The following is a 26,191-nucleotide window of genomic DNA, read 5'->3' as shown; positions in this document are numbered from 1 at the left end:
TTTTCCTGTTTGAATCACTGATGAGTGGGTTTTGAAAAACAGCTCACCCTGCAATTCCCTGCCATCAGGTCTCTATCAAGCTAAAATAGTCAAATGTATAAAATGTGAAAATGTGAAAAGGAAAGTTGCTACTCACGATATAGTGGAGATGCTGAGCTGGAGATAGGTACAACAACAAGGCTGTCACAAATACAGCTTCCAGTCAGAAAGGCTTGTGTGAAAATTAGATGACAAACACACACATACACACTCGCGCAAATGCAACTCACACACACATGACTGCAGTCTCAGATAACTAAGGCCACACTGTGAGCAGCAGCACCAGTGCATGATGGATGTGGTGACTGGGTTGGGGTAAGGAGGAGGCTGGTCACTGGTGCTGCTGCTCGCAGTGTGGCTTCTGTCCCTGAGACTGCAGTCATGTGTGTGTGAGTTGCATTTGTGTGAGTGTGTCTGTGTGTGTCATCTAATTTTCGCACAGGACTTACTGACTGAAAGCTGTATTTGTGACAGTCTTGTTGTTGTACCTATCTGTGGCTCAGCATCTCCACTATATTGTGAGTAGCAACTTTCCTTTTTACGTTTTATACATTTGACTATTTTAGCTTAATAGGGACCTGATGGCAGGGAATTGCAGGGTGAGCTGGTTTTCCAAACACACTCATCACTGATGCAAACAGGAAAATGTGGTGCCAAAGCCATAAAATTAGGACTGTGGAGCAATGGAAGAAAGTCATCTGTTCAGATGAGTAGCATTTCATGCAGTTCCCAATTTATGGCCAAGTTTACATTCCAAGAGTGAAATATGGCATGGCTTTGGCACTGATTTGGGCAGCCATATCATGGTATTCCATGGCCCCTGTGGTTACTCTATGTGTTTGCATTACTACCCAGGTTAATGTAATCATATTGTCTGATCAGGTTCATCCCATGGTACAGTGTTTCCTCACCAATGGTGATGCTGTGTTCCAAGATGACACGGCCCCTGCTCTCACAGCTCGCGTCCGTCAGGATTGGTTTTGTGAATATGATAATGAATTGACACATCTTCCTGGCTGTAACAGTTACCAGATATCAATAATTTTGAGCTTTTGTGATCTCCTTTGGAGAGAAGGAATGTGATCACTATCCATCTCCATCATCATTATGTTCACTTGCCAGTATTTTGCAGGAAGAATGGAATTAGATTCCCCCGTAAACACTACAGGATCTGTATTTATACATGCAAAAACTCAGGAAGCTGTTTTGAATGCCAATTGTTTTCCTTGACTCTACCAACGTGACATTACCAAACCCTTAAAAATACATTACATTCCACCTCAAGAAGCACCTTCTGCAAAGTTAGTGGATATTTCCTGTATGATGAAGGCTGTTTTTTATGCTGTCAATTTCATTAGATTACATGGACTTCATTACTGTCAATTCAAGTCTTTCCTAGGAGATATAGATTATCTGTAAAGTGATCTCTCATAGCACATGGTAGTAAGAGGCTTAACCTGTGGGAAAATTTTGCCAAGTTTCTTTTCTTTGAGAACAGAGATTGAAATACTTCTGAATGAGAAAAACAATCCTTTGGAAGTCCTGTCAGACAAAGAATAGCTGTGGAAACTAACTTTGTTTACTAATGGTGCTCTGAATAAAAACTTCAAGGGAAGGACAATATTATTTGTGAACTTTATGCCTGTGTTAAAGCTTTCAGATGGAAACTGGTACTTTCTGAACACAAGATCAGATAGTAAATTTTCTCACACTTTGACAACAGCCAATCATTGGATGGTGAACATGGTTCGAGTTCTCCACTTTTATTTGCAACAGAATTTCTTGGTGATCTGAAAGAAGAGTTCTGTTCCATTTTTTGGGGCAATTCATCGAGTCAAGCTAAAGTTTTCCAGGCACAAAAACATGCAATAACAGTTATATGTGGTGTGAACTCAAGAACATCTTGCAGGAGCCTGTTTAGGGAACTAGGGATACTAACTACTGCTTCCCAATATATTTATTCCTTATTGAAATTTGTCATTAAAAATATATCACTTTTTCAAACCAACAGCTCAATTCATGGAATCAATACTGGAAATAAGAATAATCTTCACAAGGATTTAAAGTCACTTAGTCTTGTACAAAAAGGTGTGCATTATTCAGGAACACACATTTTAAATAACTTGCCAGCAGCCATAAAAAGCTTAGAAAACCAATGAAATTCAGTTTAAGAGAAGCTGAAAAGATTTATTGGTGGCCAACTTCTTCTACTCCATTGATGAATTTCTCAGTAGAACCAACTGATTTGTGTGTGTATATATATAGATAAGTACAATATAACTTCCGCATCAGTTCAGTGCAGTAATGTGTTCATTGTAAATAAGTATTTAGTAGTTGTATTACAAGTTTATTACCTTATAAATAAATTTATTTTAAATTCAATGCATTAGTATTTGTAAAATGATTCTTTCATATAGCATTCATTAAAAAATGACAATCATGCCACTTGGGACCTGTGGAATGGTACATTAGCTTACTTGTTTGAGTTGTAAATATTCGTCATGTATTGTTGTTTTTCTGACATGTTCTACATCCTGGAGGACCTCCTCACTACAGATCAATTGGAATGAAAGTAAATCTAATCTAAAATCTTATCTTCTCTGATTTAAAAGCTCATTCCAGTAAGATCCAAATTTTCCAGAACTCCTTTTCTTGTGAAGTGGAAGATGTTTAGGCAGCAGTGCACATGGAAACCATTGATTTGCATGCTTATGACACCATGAAGTACAAATTTAAAGAAGAAAGTCCTGTTCAGTTTTTCAAGTTTTTTCCAGAAGATGAAGACTATCCGAAGAAGAAAGATTTTGGATGAGAATTTGTTATCTGTTTGGCACTACTTGCAGGTAAGAACAAAGTCACCTCCTTTTTTTAAATTTATTTACTTATTTATTTATTTTAATTGCTGGAATCACCAAATCAAAATACAGAAGTAGCCTGAGTGATGAACATTTCTGACATATTTTACTCATACTACAGACTAAGTTAGAGCCACAGTTTGAGAAATTTTTGGCTTTAAATGTCAAATTTCATATCTGATTATTGTGTTTGTGTCAAACAGCAATAAATTTCTTTTTAATTTTCTTACTGAATTTCTGAGATTCAAAACTTGATACATGGCCCTCAGGTCTAGTAATTTGGAGACGCTTGGTCTAGATCTTAATTAACCTCTGCATTCTCCCCATTGAAAGTACACAGAGGTGACAAAAGTTATGGGATAGTGATATGCACATATACAGATGGAAGTAGCATCATATACACAAGGTATAAAAGGACAGCACACAGGTGGAGCTGTCATTTGTACTCATGTGATTCATTTGAAATGGTTTCCAACGTGATTGTGGCTGCATGACAGGAATTAACAGACTCTGAATTTAGATTGCTAGTTGGAGCTAGACACATGGGCCATTTCATTTCAGAAATCACTAGAGAATTCAACACTCTGAGATCCACAGGGTCAAGAGTGTGTGAAGATACCAAGTCTCAGGCACTACCTCTCACCACAGACAACCCACTGACTGTCAGCATACAATTAATGAACAAGAGTAGCAGCATTTGCATAGAGTTGTCATGCTGACAGACAAGCAACACTGAATGAACACGTAAATCAATGTGGGACATACTACAAACATATTCATTAGAGCAGCCCAGCAAAATTTGGCATTAATGGGCAATAGCAGCAGACAAAAACAAGTGCCTTTGCTAAAAGCATGACATCACCTGCAGTGCCTCTCCTGGGCTTGTGACCATATTTTTTGGACCCTAGGTGACTAGAAAACTGTGGCCTTCTCAGATGATTCTGGATTTCAGTTGGTCAGAACTGTTGGTAGGGTTTGAGTGTGGCTCACACTCCATGAAGCCATGTACCTAAGTTGTCAACAAGGCACTGTGCAGCTAGAGGTGAATCCATAATGGTGTGAACTGTGTTTACATGGGTTGGGCTGGGTCCTCTGGCCTAGCTGGCCTAACTGAAGTGACCATTGACTGGATATGGTTATGTCCAGCTACATTCGCATCCATTCATGGATTTCATGTTCCCAGGCAATGCTGAAATTTTTATTGGTGACTTTGAGCCACGTCACTGCACCAAAATTATTCACAGTTGGTTTGAAGAACATTCTGGACAGTTTGTGTGAATGATTTGGCCACCCAGATTGCCTTACATCAATCCCATTGAACATTTATGGGACATAATTGAGAGATCAGTTCACACATAAATTTGTGCACCGGCAACACTTTTGCCATTATGAATGGCTATAGAGGCAGCATAATTCAGTATTTCTACAGGTGACATCCACTGACTTGTTGAGTCCACGCCACATTGAGTTGCTGCACTACACAGGTCAAAGGAGGTCCAACACATTGTTTGGAGGTATCCCACAACTTTCTTCACTTCAGTGTATGTGCTCCTGGATGGAATTTGTTTTGTAACAAATACATGTTAAGTTAGTATTTCTCTATTTTTGTAGAAGAGTAACATTAACTGTCACTTTCATGTGAGTCTGAAAACAATTTGGAAATAAGACACATGCGGTTTCATCCATGTTAATATCGAGGGGTGAGGTGATAAGATTCTTCCTCCGGAATGAGAACCATCTGATAAATAATGAGGCAAACCCTTGCCTTCCCTTTTACTAAGTACATCCCATAACTCCTGCAGGAACATGCAAGATCATTTCAGAATTCTTAACTATTGCAGACATAAATTTCTAAGGAAATGACTGCAAGCAATACATTCAGTGTAGCACATAGTGCATAATGTTCAATTATAAATCTTCATGTCATCTTTAGAATGATCAGACAGGATGAACTCCCAGCAGGAAGTAATAGAGGGCGCACTACACCATCCGTTTGTGAAGAAGTGCTATCAGTGGCTATCATATGATGGACCTCATAATGAGAGAATGCTCTCATTGGTCCATCACATGATGTACCTCTTGCTTAAAGGGTTAAAAACCATTCTGTTTTTCCCCAAATAAAGGTAAATATAGAAGCTTGTGAGGACTTGAATCAACTGACTGGCAACCCATCTCATATATCTGTTATAATTAAGCTTATGATGAATGATTGAATGCACAGTTCCTACATTAATTTTGCACAAATGAGCAGATGTTGTGCTTATTAATATAGGTGCCTTTGTGAATAAGGTCATTTTATTTCTTAAAGAAAGTCATTGATTCTATAGAACAAGACAGATTAAAATATAAACAGTTTATAAACTTTTCTAAAACCTTTGATCTGATTAGATATGATCTCTTAGGAAATTATAGAGTTGCCTACTACTAGTTTAAGTCATATCTTTCTGACATGCAGCAAATGGTAGAAGTATAGCCTGAAAATAGAAATCACTTTTCAGTAAGTACTTAAGTTAATTATGGAGTATCTCATAGCTCCTTATTTTTACAAATGATTTACAATACCAAGCCCTGTTGTTTGTAGGTAGTACTAGCTATTTTGATGAAGATAACATGAAGTTGATTTGGAACAAAAAGTTTTTGTGACAACATAATAAGTGAAAGATGTCTTAAGGTCAATTTTGTGGTGGTAAATGTGACGAAAATAATGTATGTGAGGTTCAGAGGTACAAAAACCAAAGCCAAAACTAATATATTGCTTGCATCGGAAGATTGCAGCTTTAAAAAAACATCTTACATGAAATTTCTAAACTGTGTCTGCATAAAATGAAAAACATGTTGAGCTATTGAAGAAACAATTCATAGGGACTGTTTAATTTTAAAACAGTAGAAGCCTTCTATAAGCTTAACATACAAATGTGAATAGCCTGTTATTTCATGGTGTGCTGTTAACGTGTACTGCAGGTTTTGCAAGACAATCATTTATTTAAACATGCAAAAATTAGCAATAAGAAAAATTAAAGATACTGCAAATATGAAATCATGCAGGAAGATTTTGAACAAATGAAAATTATGAGTCTTACAGGATTTTTTTATACAAATGTATGAGTTACCAGAAATTACGTAAGGAATTTGCAGCATTAAACTGCCAAGCATATGATGGTACATCAGCACAACATGTTGTATGTTTTAATTGTGTGATATTTTATTTGTGCCATGCTGATGTCTCCTGCCACTTTTTATTACAACTTGATTCAACCTCACTATGGGACTTTAACTGTTGTAAAAAGCATCCATATTTAATAATGCTACAGAATCCAATGATAGCAGTGTAGATCTTTCAAAATGTAATAGTACCGAAAAGAGTTACTAGCAATCTTGGCAAACCTGATTCTTCAAGAGAAGTATGTATATAATACACAATTTTTCCATGTGCTATTACCTCCGTTCTGTGAGTCTGAAAGTATGTCTCTTTAAAAAATGACTTATCTATATCATTGTACAAAGTATAAAAAGGATAACTCACTATTATTATACAGTTTAGCAGTGCATCAGTGAGATATCCCATTAATTCTCTGATGCGATGATCATGGTGATTAATATTCTGTGAATTTAAATTATACACTTCATTAATACATATTTCTGCAGCATACACAGTTCTCACCACACTATTTTAACTTTACTGCACATTTCAGCTGCTTTAATATCTAAAAATAATGAAAACCTTATCGCTGAAAGTTTTTCTCCTGGTGAGAAAGTTTTCAGAGCACTTGATTTATTAATTCATCCTATAAATCTTTCCAGATGGTAGGATACAGAACAGACACACTCACACACACACACACACACACACACACACACACACACACACACATATATATATATATATATATATATAATAGAGGGAAACATTCCACGTGGGAAAAATATATTTAAAAAGAAAGATGATGAGACTTACCAAACAAAAGCGCTGGCAGGTCGATAGACACACAAACAAACACAAACATACACACAAAATCTAGCTTTCGCAACCAATGGTTGCCTCGTCAGGAAAGAGGGAAGGAGAAGGAAAGACAAAAGGATATGGGTTTTAAGGGAGAGGGTAAGGAGTCATTCCAATCCCGGGAGCGGAAAGACTTACCTTAGGGGGAAAAAAGGACAGGTATACACTCGCACACACACACATATCCATCCATGCATACAAGACACAAGCAGACATTTGTAAAGGCAAAGAGTTTGAGCAGAGATGTCAGTCGGGACGGAAGTATAGAGGCAAAGATGATGTTGAAAGACAGGTGAGGTATGAGCGGCGGCAGATTGAAATTAGGAATTAGCGGAGATTGAGGCCTGGCGGATAGCGAGAAGAGAGGATATGCTGAAGGGCAAGTTCCCATCTCCGGAGTTCTGACAGGTTGGTGTTAGTGGGAAGTATCCAGATAACCCGGACGGTGTAACACTGTGCCAAGATGTGCTGGCCGTGCACCAAGGCATGTTTAGCCACAGGGTGATCCTCATTACCAACAAACACTGTCTGCCTGTGTCCATTCATGCGAATGGACAGTTTGTTGCTGGTCATTCCCACATAGAACGCTTCACAGTGTAGGCAGGTCAGTTGGTAAATCACGTGGGTGCTTTCACACGTGGCTCAGCCTTTGATCGTGTACACCTTCCGGGTTACAGGACTGGAATAGGTGGTGGTGGGAGGGTGCATGGGACAGGTTTTACACCGGGGACGGTTACAGGGGTAGGAGCCAGAGGGTAGGGAAGGTGGTTTGGGGATTTCATAGGGATGAACTAAGAGGTTACGAAGGTTGGGTGGACGGCGGAAAGACACTCTTGGTGGAGTGGGGAGGATTTCATGAAGGATGGATCTCATTTCAGGGCAGGATTTGAGGAAGTCGTATCCCTGCTGGAGAGCCACATTCAGAATCTGATCCAGTCCCGGAAAGTATCCTGTCACAAGTGGGGCAATTTTGGGGTTCTTCTGTGGAGGGTTCCGGGTTTGAGGAGATGAGGAAGTGGCTCTGGTTATTTGCTTCTGTACAAGGTCGGGAGGGCAGTTACGGGATGCAAAAGCTGTTTTCAGGTTGTTGGTGTAGTGGTTCAAGGATTCCGGACTGGAGCAGATTTGTTTGCCACGAAGACCTAGGCTGTAGGGAAGGGACCGTTTGATGTGGAATGGGTGGCAGCTGTCATAATGGAGGTACTGTTGCTTGTTGGTGGGTTTGATGTGGACGGACGTGTGAAGCTGGCCATTGGACAGGTGGAGGTCAACGTCAAGGAAAGTGGCAAAGGATTTAGAGTAGGACCAGGTGAATCCAATGGAACCAAAGGAGTTGAGGTTGGAGAGGAAATTCTGGAGTTCTTCTTCACTGTGAGACCAGATCATGAAAATGTCATCAATAAATCTGTACCAAACTTTGGGTTGGCAGGCCTGGGTAACCAAGAAGGCTTCCTCTAAGCGACCCATGAATAGGTTGGCGTACGAGGGGGCCATCCTGGTACCCATGGCTGTTCCCTTTAATTGTTGGTATGTCTGGCCTTCAAAAGTGAAGAAGTTGTGGGTCAGGATGAAGCTGGCTAAGGTAATGAGGAAAGAGGTTTTAGGTAGGGCGGCAGGTGATCGGCGTGAAAGGAAGTGCTCCATCGCAGCGAGGCCCTGGACATGCGGAATATTTGTGTATAAGGAAGTGGCATCAATGGTTACAAGGATGGTTTCCGGGGGTAACAGACTGGGAAGGGATTCCAGGCGTTCGAGAAAGTGGTTGGTGTCTTTGATGAAGGATGGGAGACTGCATGTAATGGGTTGAAGGTGTTGATCTATGTAGGCAGAGATGCGTTCTGTGGGGGCTTGGTAACCAGCTACAATGGGACGGCCGGGATGATTGGGTTTGTGAATTTTGGGAAGAAGGTAGAAGGTAGGGGTGCGGGGTGTTGGTGGGGTCAGGAGGTTGATGGAGTCAGGTGAAAGGTTTTGTAGGGGGCCTAAGGTTCTGAGGATTCCTTGAAGCTCCGCCTGGACATCAGGAATGGGATTACCATGGCAAACTTTGTAAGTGGTGTTGTCTGAAAGCTGACGCAGTCCCTCAGCCACATACTCCCGACGATCAAGTACCACAGTCGTGGAACCCTTGTCCGCCGGAAGAATGACGATGGATTGGTCAGCCTTCAGATCACGCATAGCTTGGGCTTCAGCAGTGGTGATGTTGGGAGTAGGATTGAGGTTTTTTAAGAAGGATTGAGAGGCAAGGCTGGAAGTCAGAAATTCCTGGAAGGTTTGGAGAGGGTGATTTTGAGGAAGAGGAGGTGGGTCCCGCTGTGACGGAGGACGGAACTGTTCCAGGCATGGTTCAATTTGGATAGTATCTTGGGGAGTTGGATCATTAGGAGTAGGATTAGGATCATTTTTCTTCGTGGCAAAGTGATATTTCCAGCAGAGAGTACGGGTGTAGGACAGTAAATCTTTGACAAGGGCTGTTTGGTTAAATCTGGGAGTGGGGCTGAAGGTGAGGCCTTTGGATAGGACAGAGGTTTCGGATTGGGAGAGAGGTTTGGAGGAGAGGTTAACTACTGAATTGGGGTGTTGTGGTTCCAGAGTGTGTTGATTGGAATTTTGAGGTTTTGGAGGGAGTGGAGCTGGAAGTGGGAGATTGAGTAGATGGGAGAGGCTGGGTTTGTGTGCAATGAGAGGAGGTTGAGGTTTGCTGGAAAGGTTGTGAAGGGTGAGTGAGTTGCCTTTCCGGAGGTGGGAAACCAGGAGATTGGATAGTTTTTTAAGGTGGAGGGTGGCATGCTTTTCTAATTTGCGGTTGGCCTGTAGGAGGATGCTCTGAACAACCGGTGTGGATGTGGGAGAGGAAAGATTGAGGACTTTTATTAGGGACAGGAGTTGATGGGTGTGTTGATTGGCTGAGTGGATGTGTAGGTGAAGGATTAGGTGGGTGAGGGCAATGGATTGTTCGGTTTGGAACTGGTATAGGGACTGATGGAAAGAAGGGTTGCAGCCAGAGATGGGAACTTTAAGTGTGAGGCCTTTGGGGGTGATGCCAAATGTCAGACAAGCCTGAGAAAATAAAATATGGGAGTGTAATCTGGCTAGGGCGAAGGCATGTTTGCGGAGGGAATGTAAATAAAACTTAATGGGGTCATTGTGGAGGTGTTGTGAGGGTGACATGGTACTAGAAGGTGGAAAGTGGAACACGAGGCTGAAATGAAAATGAAAATAAATATAAAAATATATGGGGAGAGATAAAGGTAAAACTAGACAGCAAATGGAGATCTGGTGTGAAAAAAGGCGAAAAAGGGTTGGTTAGAGCTGGGCTATGTTGATCCTGTGGTGAACTTGTGTAGGTAGATAATGATTAGTGCCGCCAAAACACGTTAAAGGGTGGAGAAATACGGGAAAATTTCGAAAAAACTACGTGAGGATGTATTAAAAGGGTGGTTTGGTGGTGGCAGATTATGGAAATGAAGCTAACAATTGTCTGATGAAGAAATAATGACGTTAAAACCTGTGGGAAGCGGCTAAAAATGATCGATGATGTGACAAAAACGGAACTGGAAATAAAGCAAAATATATTAAAACTAGCCGAAAAGGTTGTTTAATAGCTGAAAGGAACTGTTTGTGAACTGGAAACGGTGGATTTTATAGCAGCGGTAGTGTTGAAAGCGGAAAAAAAAAAAAAAAATTTGGATATGGTTTGGAAGTGGGTTACGTATTATTACGTATTATTGAGTATATATCGGCGGGATAAAATTGTATACTGGATTACGGTAAAAAAAGGAGGAGGTGAATAGAAAGTAAAACTGCTGGCAAAAAAAAAAGGAGGAAATAAGATGACAGAGAAGACTACGAAATGTAACAGTGACAATAACAATAACAATAACAAACGTGATTGTTGGGTTCAAATTAATGATATGAATATAATAGAGGGAAACATTCCACGTGGGAAAAATATATTTAAAAAGAAAGATGATGAGACTTACCAAACAAAAGCGCTGGCAGGTCGATAGACACACAAACAAACACAAACATACACACAAAATCTAGCTTTCGCAACCAACGGTTGCCTCGTCAGGAAAGAGGGAAGGAGAAGGAAAGACAAAAGGATATGGGTTTTAAGGGAGAGGGTAAGGAGTCATTCCAATCCCGGGAGCGGAAAGACTTACCTTAGGGGGAAAAAAGGACAGGTATACACTCGCACACACACACATATCCATCCATGCATACAAGACACAAGCAGACATTTGTAAAGGCAAAGAGTTTGAGCAGAGATGTCAGTCGGGACGGAAGTATAGAGGCAAAGATGATGTTGAAAGACAGGTGAGGTATGAGCGGCGGCAGATTGAAATTAGGAATTAGCGGAGATTGAGGCCTGGCGGATAGCGAGAAGAGAGGATATGCTGAAGGGCAAGTTCCCATCTCCGGAGTTCTGACAGGTTGGTGTTAGTGGGAAGTATCCAGATAACCCGGACGGTGTAACACTGTGCCAAGATGTGCTGGCCGTGCACCAAGGCATGTTTAGCCACAGGGTGATCCTCATTACCAACAAACACTGTCTGCCTGTGTCCATTCATGCGAATGGACAGTTTGTTGCTGGTCATTCCCACATAGAACGCTTCACAGTGTAGGCAGGTCAGTTGGTAAATCACGTGGGTGCTTTCACACGTGGCTCTGCCTTTGATCGTGTACACCTTCCGGGTTACAGGACTGGAATAGGTGGTGGTGGGAGGGTGCATGGGACAGGTTTTACACCGGGGACGGTTACAGGGGTAGGAGCCAGAGGGTAGGGAAGGTGGTTTGGGGATTTCATAGGGATGAACTAAGAGGTTACGAAGGTTGGGTGGACGGCGGAAAGACACTCTTGGTGGAGTGGGGAGGATTTCATGAAGGATGGATCTCATTTCAGGGCAGGATTTGAGGAAGTCGTATCCCTGCTGGAGAGCCACATTCAGAATCTGATCCAGTCCCGGAAAGTATCCTGTCACAAGTGGGGCACTTTTGGGGTTCTTCTGTGGAGGGTTCCGGGTTTGAGGAGATGAGGAAGTGGCTCTGGTTATTTGCTTCTGTACAAGGTCGGGAGGGTAGTTACCAAGCCCCCACAGAACGCATCTCTGCCTACGTAGATCAACACCTTCAACCCATTACATGCAGTCTCCCATCCTTCATCAAAGACACCAACCACTTTCTCGAACGCCTGGAATCCCTACCCAGTCTGTTACCCCCGGAAACCATCCTTGTAACCATTGATGCCACTTCCTTATACACAAATATTCCGCATGTCCAGGGCCTCGCTGCGATGGAGCACTTCCTTTCACGCCGATCACCTGCCGCCCTACCTAAAACCTCTTTCCTCATTACCTTAGCCAGCTTCATCCTTACCCACAACTTCTTCACTTTTGAAGGCCAGACATACCAACAATTAAAGGGAACAGCCATGGGTACCAGGATGGCCCCCTCGTACGCCAACCTATTCATGGGTCGCTTAGAGGAAGCCTTCTTGGTTACCCAGGCCTGCCAACCCAAAGTTTGTTACAGAGTTATTGATGACATTTTCATGATCTGGTCTCACAGTGAAGAAGAACTCCAGAATTTCTTCTCCAACCTCAACTCCTTTGGTTCCATTTGATTCACCTGGCCCTACTCTAAATCCCTTGCCACTTTCCTTGACGTTGACCTCCACCTGTCCAATGTCCAGCTTCACACGTCCGTCCACATCAAACCCACCAACAAGCAACAGTACCTCCATTATGACAGCTGCCACCCATTCCACATCAAACGGTCCCTTCCCTACAGCCTAGGTCTTCGTGGCAAACGAATCTGCTCCAGTCCGGAATCCTTGAACCACTACACCAACAACCTGAAAACAGCTTTTGCATCCCGTAACTACCCTCCCGACCTTGTACAGAAGCAAATAACCAGAGCCACTTCCTCATCTCCTCAAACCCGGAACCCTCCACAGAAGAACCCCAAAAGTGCCCCACTTGTGACAGGATACTTTCCGGGACTGGATCAGATTCTGAATGTGGCTCTCCAGCAGGGATACGACTTCCTCAAATCTTGCCCTGAAATGAGATCCATCCTTCATGAAATCCTCCCCACTCCACCAAGAGTGTCTTTCCGCCGTCCACCCAACCTCCGTAACCTCTTAGTTCATCCCTATGAAATCCAAAACTACCTTCCCTACCCTCTGGCTCCTACCCCTGTAACCGTCCCCGGTGTAAAACCTGTCCCATGCACCCTCCCACCACCACCTATTCCAGTCCTGTAACCCGGAAGGTGTACACGATCAAAGGCAGAGCCACGTGTGAAAGCACCCACGTGATTTACCAACTGACCTGCCTACACTGTGAAGCGTTCTATGTGGGAATGACCAGCAACAAACTGTCCATTCGCATGAATGGACACAGGCAGACAGTGTTTGTTGGTAATGAGGATCACCCTGTGGCTAAACATGCCTTGGTGCACGGCCAGCACATCTTGGCACAGTGTTACACCGTCCGGGTTATCTGGATACTTCCCACTAACACCAACCTGTCAGAACTCCGGAGATGGGAACTTGCCCTTCAGCATATCCTCTCTTCTCGCTATCCGCCAGGCCTCAATCTCCGCTAATTCCTAATTTCAATCTGCCGCCGCTCATACCTCACCTGTCTTTCAATATCATCTTTGCCTCTATACTTCCGTCCCGACTGACATCTCTGCTCAAACTCTTTGCCTTTACAAATGTGTGCTTGTGTCTTGTATGCATGGATGGATATGTGTGTGTGTGCGAGTGTATACCTGTCCTTTTTTCCCCCTAAGGTAAGTCTTTCCGCTCCCGGGATTGGAATGACTCCTTACCCTCTCCCTTAAAACCCATATCCTTTTGTCTTTCCTTCTCCTTCCCTCTTTCCTGACGAGGCAACCGTTGGTTGCGAAAGCTAGATTTTGTGTGTATGTTTGTGTTTGTTTGTGTGTCTATCGACCTGCCAGCGCTTTTGTTTGGTAAGTCTCATCATCTATATATATATATATATATATATATATATATATACATATATATATATATATATATATATATATAGAGGGAAACATTCCACGTGGGAAAAATATATCTAAAAACAAAGATGATGTGACTTACCAAACGAAAGTGCTGGCAGGTCGACAGACACACAAACATACACACAAAATTCAGCAAGAAAATGTCTCCTTGTGTCTGTGTATGTGCGGAGGATGGATATGTGTGTGTGTGGGAGTGTATATCTGTCCTTTTTTCCCCCTGAGGTAAGTCTTTCCACTCCCGGGATTGGAATGACTCCTTACCCTCTCCCTTAAAACCCACATCCTTTCGTCTTTCCCTCTCCTTCCCTCTTTCCTGACGAAGCATCCATTGGTTGCGAAAGCTTGAATTTTGTCTATATGTTTGTGTTTGTTTGTGTGTCTATCGACCTGCCAGCACTTTCATTTGGTAAGTCACATCACCGTTTCTAGTTCACAAACAGTTCCTTTCACCTATTAAACAACCATTTCGGCTAGTTCTAATAACTTTCGCTATATTTCCATTTCCGTTTTTTCCCACATCACTGATAATTTTTATCCGCATCTCACAGGTTTAAAGTCATTATTTCTTCATCAGACAATTGTTAGCCTCATTTTCATAATCTGCCACCACAAAACCACTCCTTTTAATACATTTACACGAAGTTTTTTCGAAATTTTCCCGAATTTCTCCACCCTTTAACGTGTTTTGGCGGCAACACAACCTCCAAACCATTGTACACATCGTTGTCTACCAACCCAAGTTCACCACAGGATCAACATAGCCCAGCTTTAACCAACACTTTTTCGCCTTTTTTCACACCAGATCTCCAGTTACTTTCTAGTTCACCTTTATCTTTCCCCATATATTTTTATTTTCATTTTCATTTCAGCCTAATGTTACGCTTTCCACCTTCTAATACCATGTCACCCTCACAACACCCCCACAATGACCCCATTAAGTTTTATTTACATTCCCTCCGCAAACATGCCTTCGCCCTAGCCATATTACGCTCACATATTTTATTTTCTCAGGCTTGTCTGACATTTGGCATTACCCCCAAAGGCCTCACACTTAAAGTTCACATCTCTGGCTGCAACCCTTCTTTCCATCAGTCCCTATACCAGTTCCAAACTGAACAATCCATTGCCCTCACCCACCCAATCCTTCACCTACACATCAACTCAGCCAATGAACACACCTGTCAACTCCTATCCTTAATAAAAGTCCTCAATCTTTCCTCTCCCACATCCACACTGGCTGTTCAGAGCATCCTCCTACAGGCCAACCACAAATTAGAACAGCATGCCACCCTCCACCTCAAAAAACTATCCAATCTCCTGGTTTCCCACCTCCGGAAAGGCAACTCACTCACCCTTCACAACCTCTCCAGCAAACCTCAACCTCCTCTCATTGCACACAAACCCAGTCTCTCCCATCTACTCAATCTCCCACTTCCAGCTCCACTCCCTCCAAAACCTCAAAATTCCAATCAACACAATCTGGAACCACAACACCCTAATACAGTAGTTAACCTTTCCTACAAACCTCTCTCCCAATCTGAAACCTCAGTCCTATCCAAAGGCCTCACCTTCAGCCCCACTCCCAGATTCAACCAAACAGCCCTCGTCAAAGATTTACTGTCCTACACTCGTACTCTCTGCTGGAAATATAATTTTGCCACGAAGAAAAGTGATCCTAATCCTACTCCTAATGATCCAACTTCCCAAGACACTATCCAAATTGAACCATGCCTGGAACAGTTCCGTCCTCCGTCACAGCGGGACCCACCTCCTCTTCCTCAAAATCACCCTCTCCAAACCTTCCAGGAATTTCTGACTTCCAGCCTTGCCTCTCAATCCTTCTTAAAAAACCTCAATCCTACTCCCAACATCACCACTGCTGAAGACCAAGCTATGCGTGATCTTAAGGCTGACCGGTCCATCGTCATTCTTCCAGCAGACAAGGGTTCCACGACCGTGGTACTTGATCGTCGGGAGTATGTGGCTGAGGGACTGCGTCAGCTTTCAGACAACACCACATACAAAATTTGCCAAGGTAATCCCATTTCTGATGTCCAGGCAGAGCTTCAAGGAATCCTCAGAACCTTAGGCCCCCTACTAAAACCTTTCACCTGACTCCATCAACCTCCTGACCCCACCGACACCCCGCACCCCTACCTTCTACCTTCTTCCTAAATTTCACAAACCCAATCATCCCGGCCGCCCCATTGTAGCTGGTTACCAAGCCTCCACAGAACGTATCTCTGCCTATGTAGATAACACCTTCAACCCATTACATGCAGTCTCCCATCCTTCATCAAAGACACCAATCACTTTCTCGAACGCCTGGAATCCTTCCCCAATCTGTTACCCCCAGAAACCATCCTTGTAACCATTGATTCCTTATACACAAATATTCCGCACGTCCAGGGCCTCGCTGCAATGGAGCACTTCCTTTCACGCCGATCCCCTGCCACCCTACCTAAAACCTCTTTCCTCATTACCTTAGCCAGCTTCATCCTGACCCACAACTTCTTCACTTTTGAAGGCCAGACGTATCAACAATTAAAGGGAACAGCCATGGGTACCAGGATGGCCCCCTCGTATGCCAACCTATTCTTGGGTCGCTTAGAGGAAGCCTTCTTGGTTACCCAGGCCTGCCAACCCAAAGTTTGGTACAGATTTATTGATGACATCTTCATGATCTGGACTCACAGTGAAGAAGAACTCCAGAATTTCCTCTCCAACCACAACTCCTTTGGTTCCATCGGATTCACCTGGTCCTACTCCAAATCTCATGCCACTTTCCTTGACATTGACCTCCACCTGTCCAATGGCCAGCTTCACACGGCCATCCACATCAAACCCACCAACAAGCAACAGTACCTCCATATGACAGCTGCCACCCATTCCACATCAAACAGTCCCTTCCCTACAGCCTAGGTCTTCATGGCAAATGAATCTGCTCCAGTCCGGAATCCCTGAACCATTACACCAACAACCTGAAAACAGCTTTCGCATCCCGCAACTACCCTCCCGACCTGGTACAGAAGCAAATAACCAGAGCCACTTCCTCACCCCCTCAAACCCAGAACCTCCCACAGAAGAACCACAAAAGTGCCCCACTTGTGACAGGATAATTTCCGGGACTGGCTCAGACTCTGAATGTGGCTCTCCAGCAGGGATACGACTTCCTCAAATCCTGCCCTGAAATGAGATCCATCCTTCATGAAATCCTCCCCACTCCACCAAGAGTGTCTTTGCGCTGTCCACCTAACCTTCGTAACCTCTTAGTTCATCCCTATGAAATCCCCAAACCACCTTCCCTATCCTATGGCTCCTACCCTTGTAACCGCCCCCGGTGTAAAACCTGTCCCATGCACCCTCCCACCACCACCTACTCCAGTCCTGTAACCCGGAAGGTCTACACAATCAAAGGCAGAGCCATGTGTGAAAGCACCCACGTGATTTACCAACTGACCTGCCTACACTGTGACGCATTCTATGTGGGAATGACCAGCAATGAACTGTCCATTCGCATGAATGGACACAGGCAGACAGTGTTTGTTGGTAATGAGGATCACCCTGTGGCTAAACATGCCTTGGTGCATGGCCAGCACATCTTGGCACAGTGTTACGCCGTCCGGGTTATCTGGATACTTCCCACTAACACCAACCTATCCAAACTCCGGAGATGGGAACTTACCCTTCAATATATCCTCTCTTCCCGTTATCCACCAGGCCTCAATCTCCGCTAATTTCAAGTTGCCGCCACTCATACCTCACCTGTCATTCAACAACATCTTTGCCTCTGCACTTCCGCCTTGACTGACATCTCTGCCCAAACTCTTTGCCTTTGAATATGTCTGCTTGTGTCTGTATATGTGTGGATGGATATGTGTGTGTGTGTGTGCGCAAGTGTATACCCATCCTTTTTTCCCCCCCTAAGGTAAGTCTTTCCGCTCCCGGGATTGGAAAGACTCCTTACCCTCTCCCTTAAAAACCACATCCTTTCGTCTTTCTCTCCCCTTCCCTCTTTCCTGACGAAGCAGCCATTGGTTGTGAAAGCTAGAATTTTGTGTGTATGTTTGTGTTTGTTTGTGTGTCTATCGACCAGCCAGCGCTTTCTTTTATACACACAAAATTCTAGCTTTCGCAACCAACGGCTGCTTCGTCAGGAAAGAGGGAAGGAGAGGGAAAGACGAAAGGATGTGTGTTTTAAGGCAGAGGCTAAGGAGTCATTCCAATCCCGGGAGTGGAAAGACTTACCTTAGGGGAAAAAAGGATGGGTATACACTCACACACACACACACACACATATCCATCCACACTTACGCAGACACAAGCAGACATATTCGAAGGCCAATATGTCTGCTTGTGTCTGTATATGTGTGGATGGATATGTGTGTGTGTGCGAGTGTCTACCCGTCCTTTTTTCCCCATAAGGTAAGTCTTTCCGCTCCCGGGACTGGAATGCCTCCTTACCCTCTCCCTTAAAACCCACATCCTTTCGTCTTTCCCTCTCCTTCCCTCTTTCCTGATGAGGCAACAGTTTGTTGCGAAAGCTTGAATTCTGTGTGTACGTTTGTGTTCGTTTGTGTGTCTGTCGACCTGCCAGCACTTTCATTTGGTAAGTCACATCATCTTTGTTTTTAGGTATATTTTTCCTTCATGGGATGTTTCCTTCTATTATAACCACATATATATATATATATATATATATATATATATATATATATATATATATATATATATATATATAATAGAGGGAAACATTCCACGTGGGAAAAATATATTTAAAAAGAAAGATGATGAGACTTACCAAACAAAAGCGCTGGCAGGTCGATAGACACACAAACAAACACAAACATACACACAAAATCTAGCTTTCGCAACCAACGGTTGCCTCGTCAGGAAAGAGGGAAGGAGAAGGAAAGACAAAAGGATATGGGTTTTAAGGGAGAGGGTAAGGAGTCATTCCAATCCCGGGAGCGGAAAGACTTACCTTAGGGGGAAAAAAGGACAGGTATACACTCGCACACACACACATATCCATCCATGCATACAAGACACAAGCAGACATTTGTAAAGGCAAAGAGTTTGAGCAGAGATGTCAGTCGGGACGGAAGTATAGAGGCAAAGATGATGTTGAAAGACAGGTGAGGTATGAGCGGCGGCAGATTGAAATTAGGAATTAGCGGAGATTGAGGCCTGGCGGATAGCGAGAAGAGAGGATATGCTGAAGGGCAAGTTCCCATCTCCGGAGTTCTGACAGGTTGGTGTTAGTGGGAAGTATCCAGATAACCCGGACGGTGTAACACTGTGCCAAGATGTGCTGGCCGTGCACCAAGGCATGTTTAGCCACAGGGTGGTCCTCATTACCAACAAACACTGTCTGCCTGTGTCCATTCATGTGAATGGACAGTTTGTTGCTGGTCATTCCCACATAGAACGCTTCACAGTGTAGGCAGGTCAGTTGGTAAATCACGTGGGTGCTTTCACACGTGGCTCTGCCTTTGATCATGTACACCTTCCGGGTTACAGGACTAGAATAGGTGGTGGTGGGAGGGTGCATGGGACAGGTTTTACACCGGGGACGGTTACAGGGGTAGGAGCCAGAGGGTAGGGAAGGTGGTTTGGGGATTTCATAGGGATGAACTAAGAGGTTACGAAGGTTGGGTGGATGGCGGAAAGACACTCTTGGTGGAGTGGGGAGGATTTCATGAAGGATGGATCTCATTTCAGGGCAGGATTTGAGGAAGTCGTATCCCTGCTGGAGAGCCACATTCAGAATCTGATCCAGTCCCGGAAAGTATCCTGTCACAAGTGGGGCACTTTTGGGGTTCTTCTGTGGAGGGTTCCGGGTTTGAGGAGATGAGGAAGTGGCTCTGGTTATTTGCTTCTGTACAAGGTCGGGAGGGTAGTTACGGGATGCAAAAGCTGTTTTCAGGTTGTTGGTGTAATGGTTCAAGGATTCCGGACTGGAGCAGATTCGTTTGCCACGAAGACCTAGGCTGTAGGGAAGGGACCGTTTGATGTGGAATGGGTGGCAGCTGTCATAATGGAGGTACTGTTGCTTGTTGGTGGGTTTGATGTGGACAGACGTGTGAAGCTGGCCATTGGACAGGTGGAGGTCAACGTCAAGGAAAGTGGCAAGGGATTTAGAGTAGGACCAGGTGAATCCAATGGAACCAAAGGAGTTGAGGTTGGAGAGGAAATTCTGGAGTTCTTCTTCACTGTGAGACCAGATCATGAAAATGTCATCAATAAATCTGTACCAAACTTTGGGTTGGCAGGCCTGGGTAACCAAGAAGGCTTCCTCTAAGCGACCCATGAATAGGTTGGCGTACGAGGGGGCCATCCTGGTACCCATGGCTGTTCCCTTTAATTGTTGGTATGTGTGGCCTTCAAAAGTGAAGAAGTTGTGGGTCAGGATGAAGCTGGCTAAGGTAATGAGGAAAGAGGTTTTAGGTAGGGCGGCAGGTGATCGGCGTGAAAGGAAGTGCTCCATCGCAGCGAGGCCCTGGACATGCGGAATATTTGTGTATAAGGAAGTGGCATCAATGGTTACAAGGATGGTTTCCGGGGGTAACAGACTGGGTAGGGATTCCAGGCGTTCGAGAAAGTGGTTGGTGTCTTTGATGAAGGATGGGAGACTGCATGTAATGGGTTGAAGGTGTTGATCTACGTAGGCAGAGATGCGTTCTGTGGGGGCTTGGTAACCAGCTACAATGGGACGGCCGGGATGATTGGGTTTGTGAATTTTGGGAAGAAGGTAGAAGGTAGGGGTGCGGGGTGTTGGTGGGGTCAGGAGGTTGATGGAGTCAGGTGAAAGGTTTTGTAGGGGGCCTAAGGTTCTGAGGATTCCTTGAAGCTCCGCCTGGACATCAGGAATGGGATTACCATGGCAAACTTTGTAAGTGGTGTTGTCTGAAAGCTGACGCAGTCCCTCAGCCACATACTCCCGACGATCAAGTACCACAGTCGTGGAACCCTTGTCCGCCGGAAGAATGACGATGGATTGGTCAGCCTTCAGATCACGCATAGCTTGGGCTTCAGCAGTGGTGATGTTGGGAGTAGGATTGAGGTTTTTTAAGAAGGATTGAGAGGCAAGGCTGGAAGTCAGAAATTCCTGGAAGGTTTGGAGAGGGTGATTTTGAGGAAGAGGAGGTGGGTCCCGCTGTGACGGAGGACGGAACTGTTCCAGGCATGGTTCAATTTGGATAGTATCTTGGGGAGTTGGATCATTAGGAGTAGGATTAGGATCATTTTTCTTCGTGGCAAAGTGATATTTCCAGCAGAGAGTACGGGTGTAGGACAGTAAATCTTTGACGAGGGCTGTTTGGTTAAATCTGGGAGTGGGGCTGAAGGTGAGGCCTTTGGATAGGACAGAGGTTTCGGATTGGGAGAGAGGTTTGGAGGAGAGGTTAACTACTGAATTGGGGTGTTGTGGTTCCAGAGTGTGTTGATTGGAATTTTGAGGTTTTGGAGGGAGTGGAGCTGGAAGTGGGAGATTGAGTAGATGGGAGAGACTGGGTTTGTGTGCAATGAGAGGAGGTTGAGGTTTGCTGGAAAGGTTGTGAAGGGTGAGTGAGTTGCCTTTCCGGAGGTGGGAAACCAGGAGATTGGATAGTTTTTTAAGGTGGAGGGTGGCATGCTTTTCTAATTTGCGGTTGGCCTGTAGGAGGATGCTCTGAACAACCGGTGTGAATGTGGGAGAGGAAAGATTGAGGACTTTTATTAGGGACAGGAGTTGATGGGTGTGTTGATTGGCTGAGTGGATGTGTAGGTGAAGGATTAGGTGGGTGAGGGCAATGGATTGTTCGGTTTGGAACTGGTATAGGGACTGATGGAAAGAAGGGTTGCAGCCGGAGATGGGAACTTTAAGTGTGAGGCCTTTGGGGGTGATGCCAAATGTCAGACAAGCCTGAGAAAATAAAATATGGGAGTGTAATCTGGCTAGGGCGAAGGCATGTTTGCGGAGGGAATGTAAATAAAAGTTAATGGGGTCGTTGTGGAGGTGTTGTGAGGGTGACATGGTACTAGAAGGTGGAAAGTGGAACACGAGGCTGAAATGAAAATGAAAATAAATATAAAAATATATGGGGAGAGATAAAGGTAAAACTAGAAAGCAAATGGAGATCTGGTGTGAAAAAAGGCGAAAAAGGGTTGGTTATAGCTGGGCTATGTTGATCCTGTGGTGAACTTGTGTAGGTAGATAATGATGTGCATAAAGGTTAGTGCCGCCAAAACACGTTAAAGGGTGGAGAAATACGGGAAAATTTCGAAAAAACTACGTGAGGATGTATTAAAAGGGTGGTTTGGTGGTGGCAGATTATGGAAATGAAGCTAGCAATTGTCTGATGAAGAAATAATGACGTTAAAACCTGTGGGAAGCGGATAAAAATGATCGATGATGTGAGAAAAACGGAACTGGAAATAAAGCAAAATATATTAAAACTAGCCGAAAAGGTTGTTTAATAGCTGAAAGAAACTGTTTGTGAACTGGAAACGGTGGATTTTATAGCAGCGGTAGTGTTGAAAGCGGAAAAAAAAAACCTCCTGACCCCACCAACACCCCGCACCCCTACCTTCTACCTTCTTCCCAAAATTCACAAACCCAATCATTCCGGCCGTCCCATTGTAGCTGGTTACCAAGCCCCCACAGAACGCATCTCTGCCTACGTAGATCAACACCTTCAACCCATTACATGCAGTCTCCCATCCTTCATCAAAGACACCAACCACTTTCTCGAACGCCTGGAATCCCTACCCAGTCTGTTACCCCCGGAAACCATCCTTGTAACCATTGATGCCACTTCCTTATACACAAATATTCCGCATGTCCAGGGCCTCGCTGCGATGGAGCACTTCCTTTCACGCCGATCACCTGCCGCCCTACCTAAAACCTCTTTCCTCATTACCTTAGCCAGCTTCATCCTGACCCACAACTTCTTCACTTTTGAAGGCCACACATACCAACAATTAAAGGGAACAGCCATGGGTACCAGGATGGCCCCCTCGTACGCCAACCTATTCATGGGTCGCTTAGAGGAAACCTTCTTGGTTACCCAGGCCTGCCAACCCAAAGTTTGGTACAGATTTATTGATGACATTTTCATGATCTGGTCTCACAGTGAAGAAGAACTCCAGAATTTCCTCTCCAACCTCAACTCCTTTGGTTCCATCGGATTCACCTGGTCCTACTCTAAATCCCATGCCACTTTCCTTGACGTTGACCTCCACCTGTCCAATGGCCAGCTTCACACGTCCGTCCACATCAAACCCACCAACAAGCAACAGTACCTCCATTATGACAGCTGCCACCCATTCCACATCAAACGGTCCCTTCCCTACAGCCTAGGTCTTCGTGGCAAACGAATCTGCTCCAGTCCGGAATCCTTGAACCATTACACCAACAACCTGAAAACAGCTTTTGCATCCCGTAACTACCCTCCCGACCTTGTACAGAAGCAAATAACCAGAGCCACTTCCTCATCTCCTCAAACCCGGAACCCTCCACAGAAAAACCCCAAAAGTGCCCCACTTGTGACAGGATACTTTCCGGGACTGGATCAGATTCTGAATGTGGCTCTCTAGCAGGGATACGACTTCCTCAAATCCTGCCCTGAAATGAGATCCATCCTTCATGAAATCCTCCCCACTCCACCAAGAGTGTCTTTCCGCCGTCCACCCAACCTTCGTAACCTCTTAGTTCATGCCTATGAAATCCCCAAACCACCTTCCCTACCCTCTGGCTCCTACCCCTGTAACCGTCCCCGGTGTAAAACCTGTCCCATGCACCCTCCCACCACCACCTATTCCAGTCCTGTAACCCGGAAGGTGTACACGATCAAAGGCAGAGCCACGTGTGAAAGCACCCACGTGATTTACCAACTGACCTGCCTACACTGTGAAGCGTTCTATGTGGGAATGACCAGCAACAAACTGTCCATTCGCATGAATGGACACAGGCAGACAGTGTTTGTTGGTAATGAGGATCACCCTGTGGCTAAACATGCCTTGGTGCACGGCCAGCACATCTTGGCACAGTGTTACACCGTCCGGGTTATCTGGATACTTCCCACTAACACCAACCTGTCAGAACTCCGGAGATGGGAACTTGCCCTTCAGCATACCCTCTCTTCTCGCTATCCGCCAGGCCTCAATCTCCGCTAATTCCTAATTTCAATCTGCCGCCGCTCATACCTCACCTGTCTTTCAACATCATCTTTGCCTCTATACTTCCATCCCGACTGACATCTCTGCTCAAACTCTTTGCCTTTACAAATGTCTGCTTGTATCTTGTATGTATGGATGGATATGTGTGTGTGTGCGCGAGTGTACACCTGTCCTTTTTTCCCCCTAAGGTAAGTCTTTCCGCTCCCGGGATTGGAATGACTCCTTACCCTCTCCCTTAAAACCCATATCCTTTTGTCTTTCCTTCTCCTTCCCTCTTTCCTGACGAGGCAACCGTTGGTTGCGAAAGCTAGATTTTGTGTGTATGTTTGTGTTTGTTTGTGTGTCTATCGACCTGCCAGCGCTTTTGTTTGGTAAGTCTCATCATCTTTCTTTTTATATATATATATATATATATATATATATATATATATATATATATATATATATATATATATATATATATATATATATATATATAGGGAAATATTCCACGTGGGAAAAATATATCTAAAAACAAAGATGATGTGACTTACCAAACGAAAACTTTATCCACAAAGGTTCTTGCAGTAGCTGCAATGGCCTTAGGGTTTTACAAAAGAGTAAGAATGATGGTATGTCTTTTACTTTATGTGGAAGATTATTGTAAATTTGTATAGTGCTGTTTACTGTGGAGGTTTCATAAACTGATGTCCTTTTTGACTGGACATGAAACTTTTCCTTTTGTCTTGTATCATGTTCATGGATATTAAAATTTTCATTTACATCTTTTAAATTCTTTCTAGTATATTTACAGTTTTCTAGTATATACGCACAGGGAGGAGGGAGAATTGATGACTATTGAAAGAGGGGTTTGCAAGAATCTGTCTGTCGAGCATGTTGCATTGCTCTTACAGTTCTTTTTTGAGTTAAGAAGATGACTGAACTAGGTGGTGTATTACCCCAGAATACAATTCTGTACAGTAGGATGCTGTGGAATTGGGCTAAGTAGGCAGTTCGGACATTGCTATAATTTGCTCTGACATACAGTAAATGCAGACTGTAACATATTTTATTTAGTGTTCCATTAATTTTGTTCATATGTGTGTGCCATCTGAAGTTATTTTGAAGCCATAAGCCTAGAAACTTTGCTTCTGGAGAAGATGAAATTTTGTGGAGTTTGTCACACTGGTGCAGCATGCATCACCTTTTAAACAGAAATTTAGGAATGTTGTTTTTGTGGTGTTTATCATAAGTTTATTTCACCAAACCATCTATTTAGCAGTTCTGTAGTCTTATTAACAGCTTTTTGAAGCTGACTTGAGATATTTCCTGTAATTGGGATGCTTGTGTCATCTGCAAAAGAAGTGTTTGTTTGTCAGGTCTAGATCATTTATATACAGGAGAAAGAGGATTGGCTCAAGAATGGGTCCCTGAGGGACTCCTTAATTTAGAACTTCTGCGTATGAGAAGCATGTCCTGGTGTTTTCCTTTAGTTCATGTTTTATTTGTATTTTTTGTTTCCTGTTCGTCAAGTACAATGTGTACCATTTTAGTATAGTGCCTCTACTGCCATATACTTGGAGCTCTTCAACAGTATGTTGTGGTCCAGTATGTCAAAGGCTTTACTCAAGTCTAAAAAAATGCCAGTGGCTCTGTTTTTGGCTATTGCTTGCAGGGCATTTTCTATAAAATCATAGATTGCACTGGTTGTTGATTTATTTTTCCTGAATCCAAGTTGAGAATCAGTGAGAATTTTGTTTTTCTCTAAGAATCTCATTAACCTATTATACATTACTGTTTCTACGATTTTACTGAAGCCTGGTAATAATGAAACTGGTCTATGGTTTTCTATATTTGTATTGTTTCGTTTCTTATGGACAGGGTCCACTTTAGAGCCATTTTTAAACTGTCTGGAAATGTGCCTGTCAGAAAAGATGAATTTATCTGCAAGAGTAAGTGAAATGTTTTTAGTACATTGCTTTATGATGTAATCAATCCCTGATGACATTTTCCTATGCGCTGATGCAGCACTGATGATTTCATCTGGGATTGTTCCATCAGTGTAGATTGAAGAGGAACATGAATGCACTTTGTTTTTCTTTTTAGTATCTGTTTT

This window comes from Schistocerca cancellata, chromosome 2 (genome assembly GCF_023864275.1).
Source record: "Schistocerca cancellata isolate TAMUIC-IGC-003103 chromosome 2, iqSchCanc2.1, whole genome shotgun sequence".
Taxonomy (NCBI): domain Eukaryota; kingdom Metazoa; phylum Arthropoda; class Insecta; order Orthoptera; family Acrididae; genus Schistocerca; species Schistocerca cancellata.
Note: the sequence above shows the minus strand (reverse complement) of the source record.